The sequence below is a fragment of the Phascolarctos cinereus genome, unplaced genomic scaffold (assembly GCF_003287225.1).
Source record: "Phascolarctos cinereus isolate Bilbo 61053 unplaced genomic scaffold, phaCin_HiC Scaffold_726;HRSCAF=1367, whole genome shotgun sequence".
NCBI lineage: Eukaryota > Metazoa > Chordata > Mammalia > Diprotodontia > Phascolarctidae > Phascolarctos > Phascolarctos cinereus.
Window position 1 is genome coordinate 216,062,203 of NW_027556098.1, and position 18,060 is coordinate 216,080,262.

Sequence of the window (18,060 nt, forward strand, 5' to 3'; positions counted from 1 at the left end):
GGGAGAAACCCCCCTTCTACTTCTTTCAATCTTGGCTGTGTGAAGCTACTTCCCCATGCACCAGAGAATCACCATCGCCCTTATGAGAGGGACTATGCAGGGAAGGGAAAGGAGGATGTGTGGTTATATTGAGTCTAAGCCACATACAGATAAACCTTTGGAAAGGGCCTGTGGGGCAGTTTTTAGATGAGAATTTGAGATATGTGGAGGACTTTAGAGATAACTAATTTATCCCCCTAACTTTACCGACTAGTGAATTCCATAAAACCTTTTGCAATCTAATGCCAAGGGATCTGGGTTCAAATCCCACCTTTTCTACTTGCTACCTGCCTCAGGCAAGTCACTATGGACTTCAGTTTTTTCATCTGTAAAATGAGAGGTTTGGACTAGAACTTTAAGATCTCTTTCAGTTCTAAATCTATGATCCTATGACCCCTGTCCACACAATGTGGGGCAGTGGTTAAGTTATAACTGGCCCCTTTTTACTTTTAAAGAAAGTAGAATAAAATAGATAATAGCAACTGTCACCAGAATTAAAACAAGTCAATTCAATGAACATTTATTAATTACTAGTAATTTTAAAAAAATAATAAATAGCTGACACTTATATAGCTCTTTGAGGTTTACAAAAGCTTAGGCTTTTGGTAATACAGGTCCTGGTAATAGAGATGAAAAACAACAGTCAGCCCTCAGGCTGCTTAAAATCTAATTGATGGAGGTAAAACATGGATAAAGACTTGAAATATAACCCAAATCTCTTAATTCCAAGATTCAAGGCTGCTTCCACACAGGGACTGAGCCTCCCAAAAGAGATTATTGGTTAAAAAGATTCTTTCTCAGAAATATTTTTTACATTTTTTCCTACTGCAGAATCTCTTCTATGGTTTCATTAGCCACAGAAAGGTTAAGAACCATCAGCCACCTGAAGTGATATATTGTCCTCCATAGAGCACATGAAGTCTGTTATAACCTCACTCCAATCTATCTTTCCACACATATTATACATTTCTCTCCACAGATTCTGCAGTCCCTCCCTCTCTCCCACCCCAACCTGGTTTTCTTGCTATTTGTCACATGCAGGTTTCCATCTGCTGTCTTTGCTTCTTTAAACAGGCTAACCCTTAGATTTGGAATGAATTCCCTCCTATCTCCATCTCTTAAAATTCCTAGCTTTTGTCATAGCTTAGCTCAAATGCTACCTTCTCCACAGAGCCTGTCCTGACATCACTTCCCTCCCTCCAGTGACATCCCCCATTGAAATTATCTTTATTTTTATGTTCTTAAATCTGTACAAGTTGTCTACCCTTATAGAATGTGAGTTCCTTGAAGGCAGGGAATCTTTCTTTTTAATTTTCGCATCTCCAGTGGGCACACAGTAGAACCTTAATAAGACAATGTTTGCTTGCTGGCTTGATAGGTGCAACACAAGTGTTAACTCCTTATCTGTACCCTTTACCAAAGTGACAGATCCCCAGTACTAATCCTTTAAAAAAAATGGCTTCAGTTCCTGGCTTAATCTTTCTCCTCTGGAGTTGTTTGGTGTTATTCACCAAAACATGAGCAGGTGCATGCCTTAGATTGTTTGTTCATTTCATCAGGCATTGCTCACCAAGACTTCCCTGGCTCTCCTAAAGCATAGGAGGACGTGGCTCCTCCCCTCATGTATTCAATTGCAGCACATTGCAAAACTCGATACTCCGTCAGGACAATTATTGATTCATAAAGTGCAATGACTCCCTGTCCCTACATTACCTGAAGCAATCCCATCACATAATAAAATAATTTCCATGTGACACCTACAGAAAATCCCTCAGATTGCCAGTTAAAAGATTATCATCAACAAGAATTCCTGAAATACCTCATAGCTGCAACACCAGTTTCATTAGTAAAAATATTTGAAAGATCTGTGATGTAATCAGCCTGGGGAAGTGAAGATCCCAAATAGACTCTGACTTAGTGACTAGATCAGTCCAAGAGCACAAAGAAGTTAGATTGTGAAATCATTAAGAGCAGGGACTATTTTTTGCCTTTCTTTGTATTCCCAGAATTTAGCACAGTATCTGATGCGTAGTAGTATTACTACATAGTAGTGTATATATGTGTGTGTGTGTGTGTGTGTGTGTATGTATATATATATATATATATATATATATATATATGTATGTATGTATACAAACGTGCATGTATATTAGTCCATTAGACTGCAAACTCATTGAGAGCCAGAATTGTCTTGACATTTTATTCTGTCCCCTGAGCTTAGCATGGTATCTGGCACATAGCAGATGCTCCATAAGCATTTGTTAACTAAGTAATGACAGTTGCTCAAAGTCACACATGTAGTGAGTGTTAGAGGAAGAAGTTGAAACCTGGCATTCCTGACACCAATCCCAGAACTCTATTTTACTACTCTTTATTTTCACTAGATATTTCTAACAATGACAAAAAAAAAACCTAAAAGGTTACTTCACATTCCTTCCATACTCTTTCTCAAAGGGAAACAAAGGTATTGCTAAATTCAGTGAGTTGCCCAGGGATCCACACTTAAGTTAGGGACTGAATCAAAACACTGCTATCTACTGTCCTCCAGGCAGTTGGGTAGTGCAGTGGATAGAGCACCAGGCCTGGAGCCAGGAAGATTGCTTTTATGAGTTCAAATCTGGCCTCAGTACTAGCTACATGATCCTAGGCAAGTCACTTAAGCCTGTTTGCCTCAGTTTCCTCATCAGTAAAAATGAGCTGGAGAAAGAAATGGCAAACCACTCTACTCTCTTTGCCAAGAAAACCCCAAATAGGGTCATGAAGAGTCAGATATGACTGAAATTACTGAATAACAACACCACTGTCCCCTGATACCTGAGAATTCTCATTAACCACGATGAAAAACTTTTGCTTCCTTATGGAATACAACAAATTAACAAATTAACATTTCATTCAATATTTCATTCAAGAATATGCCTGGTTCAAAGAACAAGTTTCCATTTGTAAAAAAATTTGGAGAGCAAACATGAAATGTCAAATGCCTGAAAGGGGATTCCACATAAGAAATACATCTCTACTGTTAGAAACAAATCACAGGGAAATCTCTGTGGCTGGGTTTTTAATTGTGCATTTTGTTTTTTAGATGCTGGATAATTTTCTGACCATTAAGCACAATCATGGTTCAACTTCACAATAAAAGTAATTGAATTGCATGCTTGAGAGGATCCAACTGATTCACAATGGGGTACATGGGAGGAGAGAGAGAAATGAGAAGCTCAGAGGAATTCAGAAGTAATTTTCTCTCCATGAAAAACAGAGCCAGCCTTAGGAGTTGAAGAACTCCGGATGAAAGAATGCTGTTCATTTTCTGAAGGACCACACTTTGCATTCTTTCCTATGGCAATTAAGAAAATAGAAAGAAAGCATAAATAGAATCAACCAAAACCTACTCAATCTCAGGGTGCAAGTTTGAGATGGGACTTCCAAGACAAGGCAGAGGAGGACCATGATACTGTGTCACAGTGGGTTTGGCTGTCCTCTCCTTGGGGCACTACAAAGTATGAGGATAGAGGGGAGTGTGCATAGATTACCTCTGATGAAGGAAGTGCTTAGGATGGATTTTTGGCCTCCTATGTAAAATGAAAGGGAAACACCTGCCAGAGACAAGACAGCCAACTACATAAGCCCAGAAAATACCCTGCTTTAGCAAAAACCTGTGCTTGTTCTATATGGTGGCAAAAGAGAGAGAGAAAGAAGTATAACCAGACATGGAGTGGGGAAAAGCACAGATGTGCAGAATGCTGGAATCTGTCCCAAGAGGATTCATTGATCAGTGATTACTATTTTCAGATTCATGCATTGTCGCACTTATAAGCTCACCTGGCTCCTCCCTGACTCTACCCTCAAACCTGAACCCTGAGAAACCTAGGTAAATCAGAGTCAGTTCTTCAAGAATATACCAGCACTGTTGCCCTCAATCAATGTCTTTTAAGATTATTCTTATTTTATCCTCAAATGGATGTGCCAGTGAAATCCATTGGCCTTACGGGTTAGAAACCCTGACTCCTTCTCAGGTAGTCCCTCAGGGCCATCTTTATCTGTAAAGTGGTCATAAGAAGACTGACTAACCCTCCTACCTACCTCACCTGGATGTTGGAAAGGCAAAATAATCTGAAAACCCTTTGAAAACAGTTAAGTTACTATGCAAATGCGAAATATTCCAAAAATCAATATGCATGTATTCTGTGATACAGTGGTTAATTATGGATTTGTACTAAGAAATATCTGGGTTCTTATCCCACTTTCTATGTGAACCTGGACAAATCCCAAACTCAGCCTCCCCATCTGCAAAATGGGAATAATAACCATACCTGTCTCAGAAGGTTGTTTTTAGGATCACATATGATGATACATGTGCCTGTTAAGCCTTAAAGCTCCACATGTCAGATACTATTATTATCTCATTCTTTCTATATTTTCAGTGGACTTCAGGTAGAAACAGTACTGGGATTAGCTGCTATCTCGCTATTTTTTATATTAAATATTCTATGAATGGATGCACAGATGGATAAAATAACTGCTTATAGCTCAATAAAAGTTTTAGGATACAGTTTATAATTATCTGATTTTTAGTATTATTATTGTTATTATTTACTTACAGGAGTTAATCCATAAATACTATACAGGAAAGTGTTGCTTCTTAACCTGCCAAGTATTTCCACTAATTTAGAAGACTTAAATACTCACAAAGTCTACACAGTGTAGTCCAGAATCAAAGCCAAGGGTATTAGACTCATAGATTATGAACTAGAGCAAAACTAAATACAAGGAGAATGGGAATCAAAGCCAGGGGCTTCTAGGTCAGGAAGGGTCAGCCTAGGGGATGGAAGCATGGGTTTGCCCTGTACACTGGCCAGCAGTTGACCACTACAAGGTTTCACACTGGCCTTAATGTCCATCTGGGCATGCCCTGCATCACTGTTGACTGAGCTTCTGTGCATGTTTACATCACTGGGGAGTACATGCCCTACTTAGAGAATCCTATCGATCTCCTTAAAATAGAGATCATTTTCTCTACTTCACTCAAAATTTTAATATAAGCTTTGACTCCTCCTTCTTTGAAATGACTTATGTTCAATCAGTTACCAAATCTTGTCCTCCATGCTATCTCAGAATTGTTTTTTCCAATCTATTTCTGATACAACCCTTCAATATAGGCCCTATAAATGCATACCTTCAATTGATTTCATTGCTTTTAGTCTCTCCTTTCTGTGCATCAACACTCTCCTGAAGCATCACTTTTTATCCTCTCACTCTACTGTTCAATACTTTCAAAGGTTCTTATTGCTTACAGCGTAAAACACTTTAGTCTGATATCCCATGACTTGTTTTAATTCACCTTTGTTTCCTTATCTCCCACTACTCCCCTACATTAACTCATCGGCTCCAATCAAACTGACGTAATCCTTGGCTCAAAGAGCCGATTATATGAGACCTCTCCTCATTGGTGGTGATTACTTAATGTCCTTTGCCTACATGAAGGATGGGAAATCTGGGGATCTTCCAGCTTCCAATTTTTAGAGAGAAGATGGCCATTCCAACCTCTTTCCAGGCTGCTGAAGGGAAAGAAAGACATTGGGAATAAGCTTTCTTAGCTTATCTCAAAAAAAAAATCCAGGCCAATGGTGGAGACAATAACATATTTTCAAAAGGAAGCTAAAGGCATAATTCACAATAATTAAAATCCCTCTCACTTAAAGGAGAAAAGATAACTGAAGGAATGAGAGATAGAACATGATAGGATAATAGTTTTAGATCTAGAAGGGACCTTTGAGGCCATCAAGTCTAACCCCCACATTTTAAATGGAAGAAAAATAAAACCTTATGATACCTCTTTGACCAAAGTCAGAAAGGTATTAAGCAGTAAAACCAGGATTTGAATTCAGGTCCAACAGTCACCCAATTCAATGGTCTTTCCATTATACCACAGCTGTCTCACTTGTGAATTCTATGCCATGATTTTCTCTCTCTGCACCTCTAAGTTTATTACAGGTGTGTAACATGATTCCGGATCTAGATTCACATATCTGAAGAATCTGCACCAAAAAGAAAGTTGTACATTGGACTACTGGACTCTTGTGCTTCCCCTTACTAATCTATCCTCTGTATAGAAGCCAAAATAGAATTCTTCTATAATTTTTCCAAAACAGAATTCTCACCACACCATTTCCCTCCTCAAGAACTTTCACTAGTTCCCTATTGTCTCTTAGATACTGTCCCAGCAAGTTATCATTTAAAACCTTTCAAAATTTTGTTCCAATCTACCTGTCTAGGCTTATTTCATATTGCTCTTCTTCATGGCATTGGTGGACAGAATACTACACTTGGAATCAGGAAGACCTGGGTTAAAATCCTACCTCAGACACTTACTAGTAGGACATTAAAAAAGTAAAAATCTCTTGATGTCTCAATATCCTCATCTATTAACAAGGGGGTTGGACTCAATGGCCTCTAAGATCTATTCCAGCTCAAGATCTATGACACTATGTACTCTAGCAGCCAAATTTATTTATCTGCCATTCCCTGAACTTGAGATGGTAACTCCCACCTCTCTGCCTTACTTGGGCTGTTCCTTATGCCTGGAATGCACTTTCTCCCCTCAACTCTGTCTTTTAGACTCCCTAGGTACCATCAAGGCTCAGACCATATGCCACTTCCTGCAAGAAGCTTTTCCTGATTCTCCTTATCCATCTGTGCTCATTCTCTCCTCAAATTATCATGTATAACTTGACCTGTTTACATTTTCTAACACCCCAGGACAATGTAAACTTCTTGCCTCTCCCTTCTGATTGGAGGGCTGGAGGGTAGAGAACTGAACACCTCCCAAAGCCTTCCTTTATAGAGAGGCTTCCTGGTAACCCCATTCTCCAACAGCTGCTTTACTTGGCTTACACCACCGCATATAACTGGCACTTAATGAATGTTTGTTTCTTTCCTTCCTTCATCGGTGCTGTTATTCCCTTGACCAGTATGGACTACAACCTTTTCCACATCTTCTCATTCATAGCAATTCTTGTCCCCATCTTTCTGCAAATCTCTATGTAAAGGTCTTCCCCAACATGGTAGAGTTTTTCAAAGTATTTTCATATTTCATGGATACAAACATGGTACTCAAGGTAATCACCTTTTATCTTTCACTCCCCCTACACCATGACCAACCCATCTCTTTCTTCTGACATATATGTGCATGATGATGTCTTTTATACTATTTCTCACACACAAGACATCATAGGTAACATGCTGCTGCCCATTTATATCTATATCGCTAAAGTCCTTTGGGTCATTCTCAATTATGGCATTTCCATGACTTTGCAACCATATAATCTCTAGTGGTAGGGGGAGGTTGGGGGTGGGAACCGGTATCCAGAAGAGGAGTTTTTGGTAGAGAAGATGAACCAGCTTGGGAATAATCCAAAGTGCTGTGCAGTTTCCCAAGTCTGATTCTGTCCAGCCTCCTTCTTTTGTTTAACTGTCATTATTACAGGCAGAGAAAGGTCTTGAGTTTGTCCTTGTCACTTTGTCCTGGACACATGATTTCCTCAGATCAAGCTGACCAAAGTAAAGATACGGTCTCTCCTTTCTCTTTTGGCTGTAAATCAAATATCCAATATCAGAATCAAATTACATTCTCACTTCATCTTCCCTTCATCTGCTACTTGGAAAAGGGAGAAAAATGGGAAGTCATTCAGTTCTGAAGGATAAACTAGGACTAGGAAATGCCAGGTGATCTTGTATTTCCATAACACATTGCAGTTCTCTAAGCCTGTCCTTCTTACACTGTATGCTGAAGTTGAAATAAAGAAAAGAATTTTGAAGAGGATCTTCTTCCTATCTTAGTGCTGGCAGAAGAATCAATGATTCCAAACTGCCAGCTCTGCTGGAGTGGCTCTCCAACAGGGTACCTCTTGTAGGAAAATGAAGCCTAACAGCATGGATTGTTAAACTAAGAACTGTAGCCCTCATAATATGAGGCTGTTCCTTCCATAAGTGCCTCTTTCTTGATTTTTCACCTCAGTTGATAAATTTCTGCCAGATGGAACATGGGACCTGGAATAAACTAAATGTCTGGATTCCGTTTTTCCATTCATGCCCATGAGACTAGAGATGCACTTTCATGTTAACTGTTTGTCATAAAGTTATTTTTATTCCTGTTAATAACAATAACAATAATGAAAGTAGCTTACATTTATATAGTGTTTTAAACTTTGTGAAACACTTTACATATATTGCATAAATTGATCCTCACAATAACCCTATGAGGTAGGTACAGTTATTATTCTTATTCCAGAAATATGGAAACTAAGGCTGAGAAAGGATAAATGACTTACCCAGGCCCCTTTCTGTCTATATTTCTAATATAAAGAAATTAAGAGACTGAGGTCTATGACAAAATATAACAAACTACTAAACCTACCCTAGAAAGATTTTTATTGTGCTATATACTCTGTTATCTTCCAAATACCTTGTGCTTCTTCCAACATATTCTCTGTTATACATAGTACATACAGTATCTTTTAAAAATATTTTATAAGCTTAATAATAATTTTAACAGTTGCATTGACAAACATAATGCTAATATAATAAAAATCACAATAAAACAATAAACTATATACTACTTAAAGTATACCCAAATAAAAAGTTGATCTACATAAGTTTTAACTTTTTTGTGTATTCTATCATCCTCTGACTGCTTTTTTCTATCTGTGTACTTACTGAATTTTGTTGCTATAATTTTTCTATATATCATTGTACTGAGCATATATGCTATCTTGATTCTGTTGGGGTTTTTTGTGGGTTTTTTGCTCGCTATTACATTACATAAGTTGCAGTATCTTTATCTTGGATAAAAAATGTGACAGTCCTCAGTCCTTTACCCTGAAGTTCATCCTTACGATACTTCCTAATTGCCAAAAATCATTTAAATTAAAATGACAAGAAGCATCATGTTGTTTAGGTATTGCAATGAGAAATTTGGTAAACATGATTTCTTTAATCTGACACTATATCACTAAAGTGAAAGATGTTACCACACAGACATGAGCTATTTTCAGCTTTCCCTTTATTTCCTGACTTTACCTAGATGGGATGTATGCTAAGAGCTGATTTGTCATCTATCCCATCAAAATAATTATGGCCTGACTGGTCTCTATGTCACATCCTGAAGTCTCTGCAAATTACTCATCATTTGGCTGAAAGGCAGGAAGTGCTTCTTTTGGGGGGAGGAAGTCAGAAAGGAATAAACGCCTTAGGACAAGACCATTCTTACCCAAGCACTGTTATTCTTGTCCACCAGGCAACACCCAAACAAAGGCAAATATAATCACATCTGATAGGAAGAACAGAGCTTTGAGTATGTACCAACATCTCACACCTGTGTTACTCATATGTTGCTTGAGGATAAATGCACAGCATTCAATCTTGGATACTTAATAATAAAATCATAGTTCATGCCTATATCTGTAGTGTCTCCTTTCTAGGAATACCTGGCTTTGACTGACTTTTAAATATCTGAGTCAGCTAACATGTTAGCAACAAAGGCAATCAGGGAACAAGACATGAGCATATTTATTACAGAATGTACAGGGATATAAATGGGACTTGGACCCATGTCTGTTAGCCAGGAACAAACTCATAGCTTCAATAGAGAAGTTTTCACAAAATAGGTGGAGTTGGAGCCTCTCCAACCATGGTCCTTTTTACCTCTTGCTTCCCACTGGAGTTTCACCTCATCTGTATCCACTAGCCCAACTCACTTTACACAGTTCAGCCAGGTTGATACAATTTTCCCCTAACCTATCTCAGCACAATAAACTTTAGAGTCTGGCCCAAACATCAAAATCTGCTGCTGCCCTACAAACATCACTCTTGAATGTTTCTCCACCAAGTCCTCTTGGTGCAAGGGGAAACTATCTCCTCTGCCCACAACAACTGATATATAATACGACAGAAATGTAAGAAATAACCCTGTTCCAGACTACCCCATCACGAATATCACTTTTAGTGGTCCTAAAATCATCATCAAATTACTAGTCATGTCTTCCAAAGTTTCACTGCAGGCTGTACCACAGCTTGAACTCTTATCAGTCTTTCCAGCATTTTGTTTGAAAGTGACAATTCCAGGCACACTTCAATAATTCAAAAATCTATGATTTATGCAGTGTTTACTCACTCTTCATGTATAACTTCAAAATGCTTTCCAGAACGGTTGTATTCATTCACAGATCCACCAACAGTACATCACAATTAACCCAGCTATATCACTTCTAGGTTTATATACCAAAGAAGAAAAGGTCCTATATGTACAAAAATATCTGGAAACCAAGATATTGTCCAAAAAATGAGAAATGGCTGGATAAGTTGTGATATATGGATGTGAAGGAATATCATTGTGTCGTAAGAAATGAGGAAATACATGATTTTAAAAAGACATGGAAAGACTGATATGAGATGATGCAGAATGAAGTGAGCAGAAACAGAATCATTTATACTTTGACATCAATACTATAAAAATGAATAATTGAGGACTTTTATAAACTGATGAACAATGAAATGAATAGAACCAGGAGAAAAATGTATACAACTTTGTTATACAACGAAGTTATAAACAACTTGGAAAGCTATAAGCTATGATCAAGAAAAGGACCACACATGATTCTTAAGGACCGATGATAAAATATGTCATCCATTACAAAGAGGTGATAGATTTAGGTGTAGAATAAGGCATATACATTTTTGTATACAGCCACTGAGGAATTTGTTTTGCTTAACTACGCATATTTGTTACCAAAAAAGTTGATCTGTTTTTCTTTTCTCATCTTTTTCAATGGTGGGACGGGAGTGGAAGGTAGAGAAAATAAAGAGATTTCTGTTAATTTTTTTTCAAACAAAGAAGTAGGGAGGTTACTATAGATGTGAAATGTTGCATGAATTTTCAGACAAGGTAACTATATTACTAACGTTACTTAACTGTTTGATTTAGTTACAAGAAAGACCTCTCACAAAGTAAGAGTAATATGTGAATATCTGTAAAGTAAAAACAAAGTACACCAATAAAAGTAGAAGAAAAAAAAAGGAAAGATGAGTCCATGATTTCAGGAGTGTGGGTATGCCAGGTAGGGTCCCTCTATGCCTTAAGAAATGTTCTCCAGAAGCGGCTCAAACAGGCATAACCCAGCAGCAAAATGATGATAAACTTCTTTTTCAAGGTACAAATAGGAGTGTCTCTATAAGTGTATGCATGTACATGTGTAATTATAATATAAAATACAATCATATAATGCAATGTAATATAATATGGCATCATGTGTGTATAAATATATAAATAATATATAATCATATAATAGTACTAGCTAGAATTTACATGCACTTTTAGGTTTGCAAAGCTCTATCCACACGTTACTTCATTTGGTCCTCATAATATCATTGTGTGTGTATATAAAAATATGAAAGTTCATCTGTATATAAATAAAGCTATTAGGAAAATATATGTTGCCGTGATGATTTTGTATATGTTGCCAAATTATATTTACTAAATTAAGAAATTATATTTCATACCTTCGCTTGATATCTTTTATGGGATTGAAAAATTACTCCCCCAGAATAAGTCAGTGGTTTAGATTGACCTCACCAGTTATATTAGAAGTTCAGTGAGGGGGCTAGAAAAATTTCTTCATTCAACATCAAGGACAGTTATTGGGAAGAAAGGGAGTCTCCACCTTTCTCTTTCTCTGCCTCTACCTCTACTTATGGCTCTCTTCCTTTCCCCAATATTCTGAAACCATATCCAAAAACTGGAGAGAGAACTTGAAATAGTTTTTCTCTACCTTCTCCTGTTTCTGACATAATTTGTTTCATCATGGAGAAATTGGTTGTGGTAATTAAAGAATTCAATCACCATAAAATTACATATTACCAAAGACGTTTAGATAAGAAAATGAAAAAATAATTCATTTGTATATAAATACATTCAGAGGATAAAATCTACATGGTAAGAGAGGTATTCACAAGTTGGAAGATGTTTCCTAGCTAGCTTAGTATCTCACTTCCTATCCTTATACTTTGACACTCTAAAAGACCTAAGATTTCATCTGAATGGTCTTCTTACTGACAAAGACTGCAATACTTCCAAACCTCATCAAGTATTCTTTGTGAGCTTCCATGGCCAAAAATATTCATCACCTCGTAATGAAATATGTGATAATATGTCTCTCCAAGCTTAACTAAAAAAATCCTAACAACAGGCACACAATCTATTCCCCAGATCATATTAGAAGCTTTTTAGGTTTGGTAGAACCTTCCCGAACTTGTATTCCACCAGAACTGCCTTTGAACATTCAAGGTCAACTGAAGATGATAATGAGACATTGGAGGATTTTATACCATGGTACTTAGCAGGTCCACATTTATATTTTAAATTTCTAATTCTATTATATTTTATGAAAGCAAGCGGTTCCTATTGATCTTTGACTACCTTAACGACTGGCTGCCCCTCCTCCCCTCCACCATTCATACACCAGTAGATGAAGCTTCTTCTTTATTCAATATTTTTAGTCTCCTGGGAAGAAACGGTTCCAGTTACTCTGACACAGTGGCATACAATGTTGTTACTTGGGTCATATGGCCAAGGCTCTTCAATTTCAGTCCAACCAGATGGTCACACTAAAAGCGTCTAATGTATAGCAAGAACAAGACAGAAGGGGCTAGACTAACAATACCCCAATCTGTCCAAGAAAAATAACCCATACCACAACCAAAAAAATTAAAAATACATCTTTTCCTTTAGAATCCTCTGATAGATAGGTATGGATTATCGTAGCAGTAGATCTCTGGAAGGGAACTTAGGGAACAGAAAATTGGAGGCTCAAAGTTGTGATATATGACTTTGATATATAACCTTAGATACAAGGTCCCATGGATGGTAAAGCCAGGATTTGAAAACAGGTCCTATGAGGCTTAGCCCATAACTCCAGCATTTAGCACAGTGCCTGGCACACAGCAAGCACTTGATAAATGTGTGTTGACTGATGAAACTAAAAATCTTTCCATTGGACCATGTTGCCCTGTAAGTAGCTAACTGAACGCAGAATATTCTTTACTCATCATGGGCATTCCCTATCATAGCATCTTCATTACAGCAAATATGTAAATGGAAATGTATTCCTGTGGAAACTTTCCAAGAGAAACTAAATAGGCCACCCACCCTCTAAAGTATGCCTTTGCTTTTACAGTTACAAAGTCTTATTTAATTAATAACTTCCCAAATTTGAAAGTGGATGTAGAAGGGAAGAGAGAAAAAGAATGGAGCACAGGATTTGAATGCTGGAAGGAACCTAGTCCATAACTTTTTTTTTTACTCTTGATAGCTATACTTTAATAAAATTGGTTTCCTTTGTGATCCTATGTATTTTATTTTGTCCATTTAAAAATATTATTCTGAGAAGAGTCCCATATAGCCTTACCAGACTGCCAAATGAGTCCATGTCAGAAAAAACATTAAGAATTCCTGATCTACTATCTCAGGATTCCAAAAAAATGCCTCTTTCAGGATCATCAAACTAAATGTACAACAAGCAATCATCCCAAACTTCTCACTTTTTATATTCAATCAGCGCCCATGTTTCATTTAACTATATTGACAAATAACTTCAGTCAAATCATTAGCACTTCCATGTGGCTGAGAGCATCCAGCACTCGAGAATGGAACAAATAATGAGCTCCCAAAAGCCAGCAGCAGAGAAGAAGGCAGTACTTGAAAAACTAAATGCATTTTAAAGAAATACAGACCATGTTTACAAAGAGTTTCTGTTCCTGCTTTCTGTTTCTGCCTTGGGTTGACATTAACCCTAATTTTACATACCTGGAATCATAGACAGCTGAGAGAAATTAAGGAAAAATAATACTGTATGTCAACAGAATACCTTTCCCAACCCAATTTTATGAGCTCAATTCTTAACAGCTGCACTGTCAACATAAAGATTTAATTTCTCCAGGGCCATGGACAGAAGGCGACACATATCATCAGGGATGCTTGCACTGATAGGTACAAATACAGAAACATAGAAAATGTGAAATATATGTGAAGCAAAAGTAATTCCACATACCATGAGAATAAAATTTTATGGACACCACTGAGTCAATAAATGAAAAGACTCTATATCTGCTAAAACTCCATACAGCAAACATTCATTTATATATTCTCTCTGTTCATTTATCAACCAATGTCCATGTACATTACTATATTTGGAGGAGTTTATTAGGGAGCAAGTATCTAATGAATAGTAATTCAAACTAGTTTTGCTAGGAGGATTATCAATGTGTGAAAAAAAATTCTACTTAAACCTTAGTTTTCGGTAATGTTCTAAGACTATAACCACCTAACAGGAGGACCAGGAGTCTGACTTTGAGTCAGGAAGTGCTGGGCTCAAATCCCATCTAGACACTTACTAGTTGTGTGACCCTGGACAAGTCATTTAACCTCGTTTTGCCTAGTTTCCTTATCTGCAAAATCGGGTTAATAAAGCACTAACTTCACAGAATGGTTGTGAGGATCAAATGAGATAATGTTGAACAGTGCTTTCCAAACCTTAATGCATTATATAGGCAATAAGGGAACGGACCTGGGATTTTGCTGATATAAGGAGCTCCCAGGTGAGGAAATTCCTTCTATCAATGCAACTTCTACAGAAAGCCTTTTTGGATCCCTTTTACTTCTAGCACCTTCCCATTGATGATTCCCAATTTATCATGTGTATAGCTTGTTTGTACATAATTGATTTACATATTGACTCCCCCTGTTAGATTGTGAGCCTCTGGAGGGCAGGGACTATCTGTTGCCTTTCTTTGTATTCCCAGAGCTTAGCTCAGTGCCTAGCACACACTAAATACTTAATAAACGTCTATTGACTGTCAGTTGCCTAGAGCACCTAATGGTTAAGTGATTTGCAGTGGGTCACATTGCCATTATGCTGTTCTCAATCTATGAGGACAGCAAGGCCCATAGAGATGAGTGGTGTCTAAGGTCAGAGAGACAGTAAAAGGCAGAACTAGGGTTTGACCCTAGGTCCTCTGACTAACTCTAGGGCTATTGGGGCTGAATTTCACATATATTACCAGATATCATGGCTATGTTTCTAGTTTGTACAAAGTAGTTTGCAAAATTCCTTTTCTTTGTTTTAAGGGGAAGTTCTATTAGTGTTTGTTAGGGAAAGGAAATCAACTCTAAACATGAATGCTGGGGCCAATTTGTGAAATTTAAACATTAAAAATAATTTTAACGTGTTTTTTTCTTCAGAAAAAGATGCCGGGAGGATAGGTCTAAGTTAAACTATGACAGACAGGTCTAGTAATTAGTCAAAGGGCAGTTTCATAAAGTTATAGTTATTTATAAAAAAGTATCACAGTCTGAATTTGCAGGTGAGTATTTAAAGACTATTGAGTAGTAACAGAGCAGGGGTCTGACAGCATCTCTGAGGAACAAAGGGTTATGCTAGCTTCTTTGCCTCACCCCTTCAGCTTGGAACCAGCCAAGTCTTCTGCAATCTCTCCCCATTGCCTCAAGAGGACCCTGTGTTTTGGAAGGTAAGATTGGTGGAGTGCCAACTATGAAAGGGATACTAAGCCAGGGAGCATTGAGTCCTGGCTGGCTAATAGATTACATACCTGCCTGCACAGGCCAGCCTATATTCAAGGAGACTCATTGCCAATCTAGCTGTAAGATGATAAATTTTTTTGCAATAGTACCTCTCAAAAGAGGGAAGCTAGGTAACACAGTGGATAGAGTGTCAGGCCTGAGTAAGGAAGACTCATCTTCCTGAGTTCAAATCCAGCCTCAGACATTTACTAGCTGTGTGACTCTGGGCAAGTCACTTAACCCTAAGTTTGTGCAGTTTCCTCATCTGTCAAATGAGCTGAAGAAGGAAATGGTAAACCATTCTAGTATCTTTACCACAAGAATCTCAAATGGGATCATGGAGAGTCCAACATGACTGAAAATGACTCAAACAACAAAAACCTCTCAAAAGACCATCTACCATTGCTAGCAAGATCTTGAATTGCATCCGTGAAAGGAGCATCTCCTGTAATGAAACTCCAGGACCTTTAAGTATTCAAGTGGGTAGTCTTGACCCATGGCTTCAGTCTACTGAGAACTTTTTGAATGTGGTCTTGGTAGCAAAATAGATAAGCTAGGTCATATAAAAGTTTCAAAAGTGCAAGAAAATCTCTCTGCAGCATTTATTTTTATAGCTACTTTGAAAAAGAGAAAAATCCTACAAATTTTCTTTTCTTTCATTTTATCTAAAAACAACCAAAGAAAATGAAATTAAATTTCAGCTCCACGATTCTATGAAAAGTCCAGTCCCTGAATGAATCTTAACATTGTAATATGTCATAAAATAAATTAAATGTCCAAAATGATACATTTTCATTACCATTCAATAATTCATTAAGCATTTATTGAGTAGTAAGGGCAAAGGACTGGTCAAATACACATTTTCTGTTCTATATAGTGTGTGAGAAGCAGGATAGCATAATGCATACAGGAACAATCTTGGAATCATTTTCTGTTCTATATAGTGTGTGAGAAGCAGGATAGCATAATGCATACAGGAACAATCTTGGAATCAGGAAGAGTCGGGTTCAAGTCTTGCCTTTACCATATGCTTTAATTGTATGACTACAATACTTTGACTTCTCAGTGACCCTGAAAACTCTCCAAGACTGTTACAGAAGGGAATCTGCACTGGAGGGAATTTCCACACTGGGAGTATACTAATATTTGCGACTTAGACTGACACAATCATAATATCATAGAGCTTGAAGCTGGAAGGGACCTCAAAGGCCATATAATTGAGGAAACTGAAGCCCAGGGAGGTTAAATACATTGCCCAAAGTTACATAAGTAATAATCATCTCAGACCCACAATTCCAGATTCCAGAGTCAATATTCTTTCCATGGCACTACATAGGTTTGGACAAATAAAAAAATAAGAAACATGATACTTGGGAATTCAAACTAAAGCGGGATCATTTGCACCATTATTGCAATTTAGATATCTGTAACCCTCTCCCCTTCTCCTGCCCCGTAACCCCTCGCCTCAGAAAAGAGTACATACTTTTATGATAAGAATATACTTGGAATCTAGAATTTAAATGGAAGGATTCTTAAGGTTCTTAATCCAAGAGTTCTCAAGCCTTTTTTGTGTCATGGAACCATCCCTTTGACAATCCAGAGAAGTCTATGGATTCCTCTGAATAATGTTTTTAAAAACATAAACTAGAATACATATAAGTATAAAGAAAATTAATTATATCCAAATACAGTACCCAAACTGTCTTTAAAAAACAAACCAAGTTTATGGGCACTGGTTTAAGATTCCCCTGATGTAGTCACATACCCTCATTTTATATATAACATATACCATTTCATAGCACATGCATAACCATCCAACCCCAGGTTCCAATCAACTATATGGGATTTCCAGGGCTACTTCTGGACACATAGCGACCCAGTACTCAGGGAAACTGGTGTCGTAACATGGTGTATCCCAGAGAGCTTCTTCTGTCAAGCTCCCATCTCATGACAACAGTGGGTGGGATGGGGTGCCACATGTGTTAAAAGGAGGCAGCTTCTAACTGTCATTCTGGTGGCTGTGGTTCTCCAGACTCCAGCAAGGGCTAAGTGTCCTTCTCTATAAAGGTGTCATGGCAATCATATCCATGTAGCAGCAAGTGCTGGGAACCCAAACTAGGTGAGCTTACACCCAAGTCTCTGGCAGTGCTCTCTTTTGTGTTTTCTTTCCTTATGCAGTTGACTTTGTAAACTCAAAAGTTCTAGAGACCTGCAAGTGATGGGGCAGCATCACCTGCCAGATTGATATTGACTGTAGCAGCAGCAGCAAGAGTGGGTTGTTATCAAGGAAGGCTTCTAAAGAGAAACGGTGGCCACCAGAAAGAAGAATGGCCCAAGCCCAGCTGTGTTCACCAGAAATATGGTAGAGCAGTGCAGCACTGAGGTGAAAGGGA

The 18,060-nt window shown here is 37.7% G+C and overlaps 1 protein-coding gene across 5 annotated transcripts in view; it reads right to left on the reverse strand.

The window, feature by feature from the left end:
• RAPGEF4 (Rap guanine nucleotide exchange factor 4) overlaps window positions 1–18,060 on the reverse strand; it is a 351,123-nt gene that overhangs the window by 238,917 nt on the left and 94,146 nt on the right. The window lies entirely within an intron of this gene.